At 50.4% G+C, this 14360-nt stretch overlaps 1 protein-coding gene and 1 long non-coding RNA gene across 4 annotated transcripts in view; one reads left to right on the top strand and one right to left on the bottom strand.

Moving 5' to 3' along the window:
* The window catches only part of LOC128106253 (uncharacterized), a 31078-nt gene extending 23019 nt beyond the window's left edge, over nt 1–8059 (bottom strand). The window contains exon 1 of the long non-coding RNA XR_008216633.1: nt 7949–8059. This is a non-coding gene — a long non-coding RNA (uncharacterized LOC128106253). The remainder of the gene's footprint in view (nt 1–7948) is intronic.
* Nucleotides 7990–14360, top strand: part of Kcnd3 (potassium voltage-gated channel subfamily D member 3) — a 219464-nt gene continuing 213093 nt past the window's right edge. For 2 of the 3 annotated variants that reach the window (XM_052731601.1, XM_052731603.1), the window contains exon 1: nt 7990–8113. The gene's annotated coding sequence lies outside the window, so the exon portion shown is untranslated. Of the gene's footprint in view, nt 8114–13505; nt 13596–14360 lie in introns of all 3 variants that reach the window. The other variant, XM_052731602.1, reaches the window with a different exon arrangement.

Below are 14360 nucleotides of genomic sequence, written 5' to 3' on the forward strand. Positions count from 1 at the left end.
TGTAGAGCTGAGAGGGGTTAGATTCTCATGAACTGTGTCTTTTTGTTTGCCAAAGGAAGTAGATGAATAAAATTGGTGTACAAATCACCTTATTACAACTTTCTGCAAAGGCTGGAGACTTAGTTTTCTAGCTTCAGAATTCAGAAACAGCCCACCTCATTGTATATAATCCCATCATTTGGTTCAGTGGACAGAAATCTGTGGAGTTAAGAAGCACCTCCTGGGGCCCCCAAGTTTTCTTCCATTACTTGAATGAATGCTAGAAATCTCATTTATTCTACTTGATTGTCCTAGCTAGTACTCTGTCCCATTTACAGGTGACAAGACAGTCACTTGCATGTTATTCTAAATGATTTATCAGTTCTTACTGGCAAGAAGGGGATGGGTAGAAATGGAATCCGTGAAGGACTGGAGAGATGGCTCAGTTGGTAAGAGCATTCATTGCGCAATCATAAGAGCCTGAATTCAGACCCCAGAATGCACATAAAAAGCGGGATGTGTCTGTGCCAGTCAGTAACCCTAGTGTAGTGGAGGTGGAGACAGGAGGATCACTGGTACTTGCTGGCCACCAGCTCCAGGTTCAGTAAAAGACCCTATCTCAGAGGGATAGGCAGACAGCGATAGAGCAGGATATCCAACATCCTCTGCCCCCCATATATGCATGCATAGGTACACATCCACACACATGCACAAATGTACATAGACACAAAAAAGATACAAGAAAAGGAAAGATGGCTAGTGGGATGGATCAGCAGGTAAAGGTGCTTGTCACCAAGCCTGGTGACCTGAGTTCAATGCTGCAGTCGCACATAGTGGAAGGAGAGAACCAATTCCCTCAAGCTGTCCGCTCAACTTGACTGTGTACACACACACACACACACACACACACACACACACACACACACACACACACACTATATAAATAGTAAATAAATAATTGTAATAAATATTTTTTTAAAAAGGAAAATATCCCATAAAGTGTATGGTTGCAGAAACGGGGTACCACAGAGTAGAAAGAGGAGGCAATGGAAGAAATGTCGAGGGAGTAGACTCTAATTTCACACATTCTGAGGTACAGGTGCACACTTATATCAAAGAGCTTGGGTGACCTGCCTAAAGTTCATGAACCCTGTTTGGGGAGCTGTGCTGAATGTTTTAAGGAGCTGGTTTCAGACTAGTCTAGACTCAGCTACAATACCACAACCTCTAACATCTTCCTTTACAATTGCATGTGAGACATGCGTCCACATAATCTGATGCCATCCTTATGAGCCCTGTGGAATAATGCGGTCATTAGAACCCTTTCAGGCAAGGGAAATAAACATCAGAGAAGTGAAACGGCTTGACTAAATCCATACAGCCGGTTAATGACAGAGTCAAACTTTGAAGCCAGGTCCATCCAGAGACTGCTCTCCCCGCTAAGACTCCACTGTCCTGGATTTGTTGATATGGTTCTCACATAAGGTTATACTTCAAATCCAGAAGCCTTTGGTCTTGGTGTCTTGAAGCCATGCTTGTCTTTATGGTCACAGCTGCAAATAAGCAGGGACATTGCAATTGGCTGTGTCCTGGCTTTTTCCCAAGAGGTGGGGTCCTGAGGACATGATTCACATCTCGCCAGGGTGGGAAGCAAGGTGTCCCCTGCAAACCAATCTGGTTGAACGCTGGCCTAGTCTGCACAGGAAGGACTAGCTGAATCCCACGATGTAGCCTATCCCCAGAAGGCGGTACTATGGGGCTCTTTTCATCTAGGATCAGCCCAACTTGAATACTTTGTCCTTTTTCTCTGCCCACCTCCATTTTGTCCTCATGTTCGTGCTTGAGATCTATCAGAAAGGGACAGGGAGCCTGACTAGATGGCAAATTAGTCACATATTCTGAACTTCATAATCAAGGGAACCATAGGAATTACTGTTAGAATAAACCATAATCCAGGTACACCAAACACCCCCAAGTGCCACACACTGTGTCAGGAATCAGTTGGCTAACACACAGTCCTTGCCTTATACCACCCCTGTGCAGACATCTAAGCACACACAGGTGGAAAGAACTGTGCTTGGGATACACAGGAAGCACTGTAGAACCCCCAAAGGCAGAAGAGTTAGTTCATCTGGGATACAGGAAGGGTTTTTTACCAACACTTAGCATGTGAACTTTGTGATGGGTATTTAAGGTTTGAGGCTGAGTGGAAGTCTGCTAAGAAGAGAGTGTTCTGTAGCTACTCCCTCAGAATTGAGACCAACATTCTCTCCTGGAAGAAGAGAGACTCACAGAAGAAATAAGAAAGTTAATGAACTTAGAGGTTCAGGAAACATAGAAACTTGGGAGAGTCACAAACATATACCCCCAAACACCACCCCACCCCATCAACCCCAAGGTTGTAAAAGCAGTGAGCACTTGCTGAGAGAGGAAGCTGTCTGGTAGAGCTGGCTGCAAGTTGGGCAAGGAACTCTATGGATGCAGTGTTTCCAAGTCCCCAACCAAGCTGGGTTACACTTCTTGATAATCAGCTCCTTTGAGTTATCCATGCTCCTGCACATAATGCCAATGAACTCACTGGTTTGCCAGCTACACTTGATCAATCTTTGATCAGTCATCAGTGCCCTAGCTGGGGTGAATAAATATTTGTTCATGTCTCCCCTTAATGTGGGAACAAACAGAAAGTAGTGGTGGGCATTTCTGGAGGATGGGACAGTGCGTACAAAGGCTTGAAGATGTGACGGGACAAGATGCCATCAGAAAGAGACAACCTGTGCTCAGAAGAACAGTGTAAGTAGAAGGTCAGGTAGGACCGGAAGTGATGGGGACAGTCTAACAGGAGAGGGTAGTGAGATGTAGCAAAAAGGTGAGGGTGGTCAGGAAGGGAGGGAGCCGGTAGCTAGGCGCCAGGGAGAGCTCAGGAAAGGATCCTCAGCGTGAGAATGAACTTAAACCACAAGTTTGTACAAATGCTCCCTGGAAAAGGACAGACAAAGAAGCAAGGAATGGTAAGAAACCATCCTGGAAACATGCAGGAGGAGGCACGTGGGGCTGAGAAAGCTCTGTTGGTTGGGAAGGTGTTTGCCACAAGAGCATGAGGACCTGAGTTTAATTTCTAAGATCCACATAAGAAGCCAGATGCAGTAATGTGTGTGTTTATAATCCCGTCTCTGGTGAGGTGGAGACAGGAGCATCCCTGGGGCTTGCTGACCAGCCATCCTAGCCTAATTGGTGAGCCCCAGGTTCCAATGAGGAGCCCTGTCTCAAAAACTAAGGTGAATACGACAGAAGTCCCTCCCACCCACCATTTCCCTTTGTGCATCTGTAAGTGGCGATGTCTACCATAGGGCATAGAAGACATAGCCAGCAGCCAGTATGAGCCTGTGCCCCAGCTCAAAATTGACATGCAAAGCTAAATGTGGTGGTTTGAGTGAAAATACTCCCTCATAGGCATGTATGTTTGGATACTTGGTCCCCAGCTGGTGGAATTATTTGGGAAGGATTAAGAGGCGTAGCCTTGTTTTAGGAGGTGTGTTGCTGGGGGGTGGGCTTTGAGGTTTCAAAAGCCCTCACCATTCCTAGCTTTCTCTCTCTCTCCCCTCCCCTCCCCCCCTCCCCTCTTCTCCTCTCCCCTCTCTCTGCTTTGTGCTTGTGGATCAAGATGTGAGCTCTCAGCTACTGCTCCAGCACCATGCCTACTGGTCTGCTGCCATGCTCCCCACCATGGTAGCCATGGACTCTAACCCTCTGAAACCATGAGTTCCAAAGCTTTCTTTTCTAAGTTGCCTTGCTCATGGTGTTTTATCACAGCAACAGAAAAGTAACTGAGGCACTGCCTATACCTCAGGATTTGCAAGCTTGTGCTGGATCCCTCAGAGAGCCATGTTGCTTATAGCCCTCTTCCTGCTTATGGCCTCCTGTGCCCCTCCTCATATGCTCATAGTCTTTTGAACTGAGGGAAATGGACTCTGATGGCAAATTCACTGGTTCCTCTGCCCAGTGGTGAGACAAGGGGGTGAGAAACAGTGATAGGACCAAAGAAAGTGACACCAAGAACCAGGGGTTACCCCTGTTGAGCACTCCCCTGCAGCTCCATCTGTGCTTGGGTAAAGCAAGGAGGTGGGGGCCTGTGGACAAACAGGTCTGGGAACTCATTCCTCCTGCGTAAAACTGGCTGCTAGGACATCTGCCTGGCAAGCCCCTTTCTCATCATCCCTGTCCCTACAACTCTTCCTCTGTTCTTTCATTCTTTTCTGGAGATTAAGGACCCAGCTATCCCAGTGAGCTAAACTAACATAGTGGGCTATGGCTGGAATTTGTATTGTCATGTGCATACTGACTTAATGTATGTGCACGCGCACCCACATATGCACACAATCTGCCAGTTCTAACTTCTTCCCTAGACAGATTTCTCTGTACTTCCTATCTTGAACAACCACCAACTGCCTGAATTTCATGCATTGTTCTAAGTATGTTATCTATGACAGTTACTGAAGTGCCACAATTCTATCATTGGACATTTTAGAGTCAAGGGGAAAAAAAAAACCCAAGGCAGAGAAGTTAAGTATGCTCCCTAGGGTCCCACAGCTAGGCAACAGCAGAGGCAGGTTCAAACCTAATCACTCTGACCTCAAAGTCTGGTTTTGTTTCCCCCCCTCACCCCGCCCCCTTCAAGGCACACAGCACTCTGAAATGTAGGAAGCTTGCAACCTTCAGAAGAGTCCCAACTCCAAAATGTTTGCCCAGTGTGGGTCAAACAACCGAAGTAGGACAGCCACAAGGAATGGGGGTGAGAGTGACCCTTTAGGAAGCTCAGACAAGCTTCAAAGAGCTGCCCAGACAACAACAGCCTGGCATGTCAGCCAAGACAAGCGGACTCTGAGCTATGCTGCTGCTCTCCTCTCAGTCCACATGGTGACAAGCTCTGCAAATAGCGGCCAGAGGCTCAGGACTAGCGAAGAATCCTCATGTGTGCACAGCTTGGAAAGGACACACACACACACACACACACACACACACACACACACACACACACACAGAGTCTTCTATAGGAGCATTGTCTTTAAATAGAAAAGATAATCTGAAATACACCCTGAGCTTGCAAGGCATTCACACATACACACACACACACACACACACACACACTGGGGCCGGAGTGACTGAACCAACACTTCAGCTGTGCCAGTGGTGAGAGGAGGGAACCTAGTGCCCTGGCAGCTCCTGACTTTCAGTTCCTATTTAAAATGTCTGAATTGGGAGCATCGACAAGCTCCCAAATTAGCTTTTTAAATAGAAGCCGAGAGTTAAAGGAAAAGCGGCCGTGTCATGGGGGAAAAGCAAATGAAAAATCCCGGCCAGGCTGGGCCAGAGGCAGAGGGGGGAAGGAGCCAATAGGCATGGCCTGGGAGATTCCAGGAAAAGATGGAGGGTGAGTACCAGTGTCTCCTGGACAGTGTCTCTTCCAGACAATATCTTGGATCCAGGTACCTCCTTTCTCCTCTTGCTTGTTCCATTTTCCTTATCATCTGTAAACAAAATCCATGCTGGCCTGAACTAGAAATCCAAGTCTCCCTTACTTTTCTCCGGCTATTGGAGACAAAAAGGAGAGCAAGTTCACAGACATGTCACTTAGACTACTCAAGTCTGAGCATCTGAGGGACAGGATTGGAGGGACTGGGGCACGGGGTCTGAATGAGTGTCCTGGCTTCAAGTAGGGCTTACAAAGCCCCGGAGGGAGGATCTCATTAACAGACCACTCCAAGAGTACTGATGTCCCCAGGTGACCATTTGTTCCCTGACAGTTTGGGAGACTGGATCCCTGAACTACCGTCACACTGCAGAACAATGGCAAGAATGTTCAGGAAATCCTAACCTAGGCAGAAATAAAAATTTGAATTTCCCCTGCCCCAAGTTGAGTAGGAGACAGGGGACCAAAGGAAAGTGTCCCTATTGGGGCCAGACCACCCAGAGACAGGGTACCTTCTCTTAGGGGTTACAGCAACTACAAAAAAATTAATTAAAAGTCTAAAACAAAACCCAACATCAAAAGCTCTTCCCCAAGGAGAGGAGGGAGGGAGAATCCCTGCCAGGGCCTTCCCTGAATTCTTCCTGGGTTGGCCAGGGAGTGGCAGTGTTGTTAATCATTATTACTGTATGCAAATTAGTATGCAAATCCCACAGGGTTCTAGGACTCTTGTCAAATACTAATGGGGTCCACGCCCACCTCTTGAAGGGCCAATTGTGCACCTTTCAGAATGACACACTTAAGGAAGCCTTGGTTAGGGTAAGTGAGCCCATAGAAGCACCAAGCTTCTAGAGGTCCAGAGTAGCTGAGACCTCAAAAACTAGTCCTCACCCTGTGCTTCCGGGGGCGGGCTCGGTTTGCCACAAGCCAGAAACCCTGTTCTGGACTCAGGAAGGTCTTTTTCCAGCCACAGTTAAAGACATGCCCTGCCAAGTACACCCTCACCCTTCTTCACATTTCGCATTTCTCTCCATTTGTGTCTCAGCATACACCCCTCCACACTTCAGAACTGCAATCTCTGAAGCCAGAGCGTTCAGGTCCCTGCAGAGGCACGGAGCTGCCTGCTTCGCGATCTCCAGGCCCGGGATTCCCAGCACCCAGGCTAGAGACACAGGGAAGCCGGAGACCGCTTGGCTCAGCAGCCGGGGCTGTGCTCTACACATACGGCTCTGGTGACCATGGGACTCCTGGCTGGACACTAAGCCCCATGGACGCCCGTCAATCTCCCACTCCCCATCCTGGGTCGAAGTACTAAGCAATAGGGATCTTTGGGCTTCTGGAAAGGTCCGAAGGCCTGGGCCGGCTCTGGGAAGATAGGGAAGTGAGAGTTCACATTCCCAAATCCTCAATCTTAATTCTGGACACTCGTGATAGAGGACTGGAGCAAATCCTGACTGTCTGGTCATGACCTCTCACTCCTGTAGGATAGCGGCTCTTCCGTGAAGGTAAAGGCAGTTTGACCCCTCTGAGACCTTTCCAGCTTTGGCACACGCAGCTGACAGTTCAGGCAGGGTCAGCCTGGAAGCTTGCACGGCGACCAGCTTCACCTCACTAGGTGACCAAGGAGAGGAGTTGCTCTGCCGCGTGGACCGTGAATGGGAAACGGACATCCAGTTAAGTGTACACACCCCGTGCGCACACAGCCGGCGCTCCTTGCCACCTCTTCCCAAGTCCCCAGCCACACACGCCCCCGAACTCACGATCACGCCGCACGCCCGGCTCCTCCCCCACTCCCAAGCCAAGCTCACCTTGCCACGCTCGCCCCATGCCCACCCTCGCCGGCACACGCGCTCACACCCGCGTTGGCACACTCCACCACCACCTCCAGGCACACCCTAGGATTCCTCCACTCTCCTGGGGAGACGCACCAGGCTCTGCCTAGTCTCCCCGCCCCCCCCCCGCTACACCCCCCACTCACGCGCGCGCCCCTCTACACACACACATACACACACACACACACACACACACATACACACACACACACACACCCTCGCGCAGAGTCACTCCCCCTCGCACGCCCTCGCCCTGGGCACCCTCCCGCGGCGAGGCTCCCGGGTCCTCCTCCTCGCTCCCTCCGCTGCCTGGCGGCTCTGCGCTCTCGGGCCGGGCCTGGGGCCGCTCGGCCCGTGGGGGATCGGTGGGGAGCGGAGGGCGCAGCCTCGCCGCCTCCCCCGGACTCTCCTCTCCGCCCCGCCCGCGCCGCGCCCCCACCGCCTCCTCGGGAGAGGGACCTCGGGAGAGGCAGCCCGTGGCCGGCCGGGCTCCGCTCCGCGCGGCACCGGCAGCGGCGGGGGCAGGGAACAAACGAACCGGAGCTCACGAGCCCGAGAGCGGAGCGGCTTAGGCGGGGAGGGGACGCACTGCCGAGCCGGGGCTGGAGCGGCGGTGGCGGCGGCGACAGCGGGGGAGGGACGGCCCCACGGACGGACCGACGCACGAACCGACCGAGTGAGGGAGGGACGAGCGAGACTTCGCCGGCGAGGAGGAGCCGCCCGAGCGGCGGCTGCTGGGCGCTTCCCCGCGCTGCTGGGCGCTCTGCGCCTCGGCGGCCCCCGGCCGCAGCTTCCTCGCGCGCGCGGGGCGCGGGGCCTGGGGCTGCCTTCGGCGAAGGTAAGAGGGAAGCGACCGAGCCTTCCGGAGCCAGCAAGTGCGAGGAGCGCTGCTCCCACGCCTGTTGCTCCGGCTGCCCACGCGGCACCCTCCCACTCCCGCGCCCGGGTGGGTGGGCGCTGGGGCGCCGGAAGGATTGGGGGTGGGGCCGGGGCCGTGGGGGAGCAGGCAGCGGGCCTGGGGGCGTCGGTTCCCTCGGCTGTGGAGCTACCTCTGGGCACCCAGGCGCTGAGAGGTTTGGGGGGTGGGGGTGTGAACCTCTGCCCTCTTGCCATTGGCCTGCCTTCCCTTGCTGGGTGCCAGAAAGCAGCGCCCCGGGATCTGGCTGCAGGTGGCGACGGTTTGCTCCGTCCCTGCTCTTTGTGAGCTAAGGAGAGAAATGGCTGAGAGTGGAAGCTGGGAGCCGTTTGGGGCGCTTCGCAAAGTTCTCCAGCCCAGCGAGCCTGTGGTGCGCCTGCCAGAGGCTGGGGGCTGGTCCAGCTGGTCCTGCCTGTCACATCTTCCACCCTGTGGACCCTAGGAAAGGTGTCTTAAGTGTTATGAGCTGCCCTGGGGAAGGGGATTCAAAGACTCTTTTGCTTTACAAGATGTTTACACTGGGGATGGGCAGAGAAGTTACCTAGAATCAACTAAATTCCTATACTTGCTTAGTGCTGGCATTTGATTCGGCCCACGATGTTCTCCTTTCATCCCGGGCAGCCTTGATAAGTCAGCAACAGGCTGAGGTTCCAGACCCGAAATCAAGGCAACGAGAAGTCTCCGTGTATTTCACGCAGCCTCTGAACTTTCACGGGGTGATAGGCACAATGCAATCGGTAATCAGGTTTTACAGGGTGGTCATGCATGAATGTAGGTGATGCTTGAATCGATGCATTATTTACTGTTACTTCAAGGGAACCTGAATGTTTATCTCGGGGCAAGGGGGCTTTGGGGCATAGGTTCAATACAAAGCGTGTGTACATTTTACCCCATGTGAACACATACTGGCCCACAGAAATGTTTATTTTTCCATGTTGCTTCTTGAATGCTACAAGACTCTAGAGGAAGAAGGATTAGCAGCAGCTTGTTCCCTTTTGCTGTTGAGGAACCGGGAGAAAAAGAGTTCGGGTGAACTGCCACCCTAGGAGTAGCACTGCGGAGAAGACGATCTGTGGGTCCCAGGCCTGTGCCCCAAGGATCTCCAGCTTGGTTCCCCTCACCATTTCATCCCTGTCTAACAAAATCCCACCAGCACAGGACAGACTCCCTGGGAGGGGGAAACGGTCCCCCAGACCAGCTCCAGTTTCTGAGGACTCGCGCCTGAGGTCGTTGAAGGGCAGATCTTAGTGATAGGACATGTTTGCCGCTTTGTGTCTGTGCTCAGGTGAGGTGTTGAACCCCAGGACTGGAGGTCTGACCTTTTTTGATCCTCTGACTCCAAAATAGAAGGTGCTTTGCAGGGCAGCTGCCTCTTTGAAGCAAGAGAAAGTGGTTTCTTTTTTCCAGAATTTTTCTCGTTTATCATTTCTGAGTTCACCTGGTTTTAATCTCTCTTCCTCCTGCATCCCTACCTTACCCCACTGCCGAATCTTTCCCGCTGTCAAACTCTTTTGCCACAAACAAAAATAGCTTCAGAGTTTTCATTTGTAAGGCATCCACGTCCTAGTAAAACTGTGGTATGGGAGGTGTGTGCGGTGCCATTGGCTGGAAATGGGGCCGCACTGTAGTGCCTGTTGCAGGGTTCATACCCAGGCCAGCTCCAAGAGGCGCTGGCACTGTTAGGGGGTGAGTGTTGCATCGACATCCTGCAGAAGTCCTGCTTGAGCCGGGTCATCCCTGCAGGGTTGTATAGTGGGTGTGGCTGGCATGGACTTGGGCATGGTGTCTGGTGGGATTACTGTCCTCTTCCAAACTCAGGCATGTACAATATATGATCATGTGCATGCACATTCAAATGCACACAGAAAGTGGCAAAAAGTAATTGCTGTTTTCTTGGTACTTTTAACCAAAAGGATGGATTCTGAGTCTCTGGAGACAGTCTGGTACTTGCACGACCTTCTTGAGAAAGATTGTTCTGGATTATTGTCCAGGGTAAAAGTTTGCCCTTGGGGCAAAAGACTTTAGGAAAGATAGGGAGATGATTAGTGTTGCCTTTCTCTGAGCTTTCAATTATCCATCAGAAAACAGTTTGTGCATTACTCATGGCCTTGGAAAAGAAGAGTTGACTCAGTAAAGAGGGTGAGGGCATGGAGCTCGGCTCGCAGAGGCAGGCAGCTGGTGTTGGGACTCCAGAATCCCAGGGGCAGTACTGGGAGACTGGCAGGAGAAGGGCATTGTCCTTTCAGAGCCATGTGTCTGGCTAACAAGATTCTTCAGGGTACTTCCTGATTCAGCAATCTCTTAATCTTTGCCATTTGAAACCCTGCCAGGCCCATCTCTTTGATAAAGCAGGGATGCTGGGGTCATGAGTCAAGGGGCCAGCAAGGGCCTAAGACCTAGCCCTCTTTCCTTCCTAGGAGAGTGAGCGGGTTTCTGTGGGTAGACTAGGCCTTTGATTGCCTTGGGTTCCAAGTGGTGCAGGTTGTGTGCCCTGTTCTGGGTACCAGCCTCATCAGGAATTCCCAGAACTCCCTCTGCTGAGATGAAGCTCAGGCTAATTGCATCCCCACAGCAACCAACCCAGATGCTCTACTTCCCGCTCTGCATGGGCAGCCATCATAAGGCAGTCTCAGAGAGACAGGAGATGTAGCGTCTGTGTCCTGGATCCAGGAGAATCATTTGAATCAAAAGGTCCTCCGTCACTTTCTTTTTTGGCTTTCATTTTACAGATGAGGATGCTGCAACCCAGAAAGTTAACAGTGGCTTGCTTTCAAAAGTTAAGGGTAGTACTAAGACAGACGGAAAGGCCCTGGAGTCTGCTCTCTCAGCTACCTGCCTCTTCTAAGGGACCGTCAGGATTGGACTGCATTTGACAGTGAGCCAGACAACGGTCTGGTTTGAAAACTGTCCACCCCTTATATACATTAACTTAAACACTTGGAAGGAAACTTCCAAGCTTTAGGCCTATTTTCCTATCACCAATAGGCAAAAAAATCACAAGATTTTTGTGGGAATAAATTAAATATTATATGATGTGCAAAAGTGCCTTGGATAGTGCCCACCCAGAACTTTATCGGTGCTCAGGAAACAGGGCCTGAGTCAGAATTGGAATTATCTGTAACTAGTGTTCAGCTCATGTTCGTTTCCAAGACCCTCATCCCTTGGAAACCTAACTATATGCTGGGGGACAGAGACATCTCTAGTTCATTGTAAGGGCGAATGCCTTGAAGACAACTACACAATGCAGAATGTGTTTCTGAGTCTTCTCTCAGTAGTGCGTGGATTACCTGCTGTCATGGACGAATGACCTCCACTTTCCTCTGTTCTCTCAGTTCCTATAATCAAGAACTCATCAGGCCCATGCTGTTTTCTCTCCTCTGAGTAGTGACACCTACAGGAATTGTCATTCTCGTTGTCTTCTGTAGCATCTAAACAACATTTAAGGAAGAGAGGGGCTTTTGAAAATGCCCCCTTAGCATGTAGGTGGGGAAACTGAGGCAGAGAACAACTCCTCAAGGACACTAAACTGAGACTGCAGTTAGTCTGCAGACACTCAATTCTCAGGATTTTGATTCAACTTTGTCACTGTTTAGAGAGAGAACAGCCACCCTTGACAACCCCAGGAAACAGTAGCAAGGCACAGAGTTATACTGACGGAGAGCAAGCAGCGTCTATCAAATAGTGGTCCTGGCTCCAGTGCCTGCTCGAGCACTACATTCACTATTGCTGCTTGCTGGGCGAGGTGGAAAGCTAAGATTACACGGCCTTTGCCCTACAAGATCTTTGTGGGGCCCAGGGAGTGTGCTGCCTAGAGTGACTCCCAATGAGTTCTGACTACTTATTAATCATGTAGAAAGTCACGACCACTCCTTATCCTTCATTTTCCTTATGTACAAGATGAGGACTGCAGTGGTGTCTACTCCAAAAGCAGGAGTTGTTTTGGTGGCTTGATGGAAACAATCCATGGATGTGTAAGATACTGATCCTGGTGTGGCCGGTGCTCAGTAATCTATTCAAGGTAAAATCCCTGACCTGTGCTTCAGGGTAATCAGGTATCTGTAGGCCTTCGGTTTTCTTATTCATGAGATGGTGGACATGATAGACTCTTCCGCCTGGGATTGCTTTGAGGATTAAATGAGACAGTGCAATGCCTTGCATAGAGTATCTGGCCATTTATTACTGTTAATGTCATCACTGTTAATGAAGGGGATACAAAGCACTGTAACCCAAGCTTGGCATGGCAGGTGCTAAAGCAGAGATCCAGAGCAAAGAGAGCCCAAAGGAAGGAGAGTCTTGGGAGAAGAGGAAGTGTCACCAAGAAGGAGAACGGGTAGGATTTTAATGAGCAGGGCAAGAGGAGGGACAGGGGTTATACTCTAGAGACAGATATCCAAGGTTTGTTTGTGAGCCAGGCTCTGCCCTTGTTGGAGGCTAGGAGGGTACCTGGACTACGTGGCTGATATATTAAGTTTGGTCCCTCTACAAAGATGCTGGAATGCCAGGCCAAGGAGTTAGGGTTTTATTTCAAAGGCTACAGGATAAAGCACAATCAGAACCTTGGTTTAAGGAGATTACTCTGAGTAGAATGAATTTCAAGGTAATGAGAGGAATCTAGGGGTGGTGAGGGGGAGAAGAGTGAGACAAGAATTCCAGGAACAAGGGAGGGAGGAACAAGGGGACCAGTCTTTCATGGCGTTTCATTATTTGGCAATCCTTGGGATAGAGTATAAAAAACATGGTCAGGGTAAGGGACCTACGGTGAGGGATGCTGTGGGCAGAAGGTGAAGAACAACACTCTGGATGGAGATAGTGTAGGCTTCTCTGTTTCAGAGGCATCCAGGTAGAAAAGTCCAGTAGCAGCTCAAGAGTAAAAGAATCCGAAGAGCTGAGAGTTAGGAAGCGGGTGAAGCGGCATTCCTGGAGAGATGAAGGCCGAAGTTCATCACAAGTCTCTGCATATAATAAGACAAACAAACAACACAACAAACTCCCAAAGTCACCTCTGCCTAGTTTATTTCAATACAGAAATGAACCAAGTGAGTTCTAGAGAATCCAAATAACTCTGAGTTAGGATTTGGCTCTGCGCTGTGTGATCAGTTTAGGATTAGTGGAGTTGAGTGTGCCAACCCCAAACAATTTCCCGTCACTGTTACGTGTGTTTCTGTGTCACCACATGGCTTCCCACAGATGGTATACATTTGGGGATTGCGGAGTCATTTCACTATCATCTTTAAAAAGCCAGATCTGGGAAGGTAAATCTGCTTCCCAAAGCCAAATATAGTTCTCTCTGCCATTGTTCCCTCCGTCCTGGCAGGTGACGGGGAAATGTGGTGCAGAAAGCTGTGAGTGAAGGGACTGGGGTGCCCAGCTCTGCAGAAGTTTCGAAGGGTGCAGTAGAGGACAGGTGAGAGAGCCTGGCATGGAATGGTGTATTGTTATGTAATGGGGAACTCTGGGTTCTGGGCAGATGGAGCTAGGAGGCGAGGAAGCTAGGAAAGACAGTGAGCATGGCTCAGCTTGCTCTGCGGAGGGAGAGGGACAGTATGTGGAAGTCAGGTGGACCAAGAACCCAAGAATTCCTTCATTGGGTGGGAGAGGGACCCTACACAGCCTCGCCACCTGTCCCTCGGCTGCTCATCATGCTTCTGAAGGTTGCGATTGGACAGTAAGTTGCCAAGGCAAGGATCCAGGCCAAGCATCCTCAAGAGCAAGTAGCAATTTGCCGGAGAAGACTTTCTCTGTGGGAGTTAGGGGTAGAAGTTTACTAGGCTCAGGCTTACTGGGGTCTCCTACCTTGACAGAATTTTCTAAACCCATCCCCAGTCTCCTTCTCACCAGGGAGAAATAGAAAGGATATGCTTACTTGATCTCCTTCATTGGCACCCCAATTCCTGATTACCCTGGTGGATGAAGAGTGAAATAAAAATTAGCATGTTTATCCCACTTTTAAATTCGTTTAATGAGAACTCATTTACCCTCTCCCAATTTAAATTTGCAATAACACCCATAACCTTTCAGAGCTAATTATTACCCATCTTCCCAGATCTTCCTGTTAAAGGCTTTTCTTTCCAACTACTCCTGGACCCCCCTGGAGCTTGACACTTACTTTGTCAGCCACTCAGCCTTGTGAGGTATTACCCTTGCATCACTATTAGAATTCCCTCTTTGG

Source organism: Peromyscus californicus, unplaced genomic scaffold (assembly GCF_007827085.1).
Source record: "Peromyscus californicus insignis strain IS unplaced genomic scaffold, ASM782708v3 Scaffold_9__1_contigs__length_137607984, whole genome shotgun sequence".
NCBI classification, from domain to species: Eukaryota; Metazoa; Chordata; class Mammalia; order Rodentia; family Cricetidae; genus Peromyscus; species Peromyscus californicus.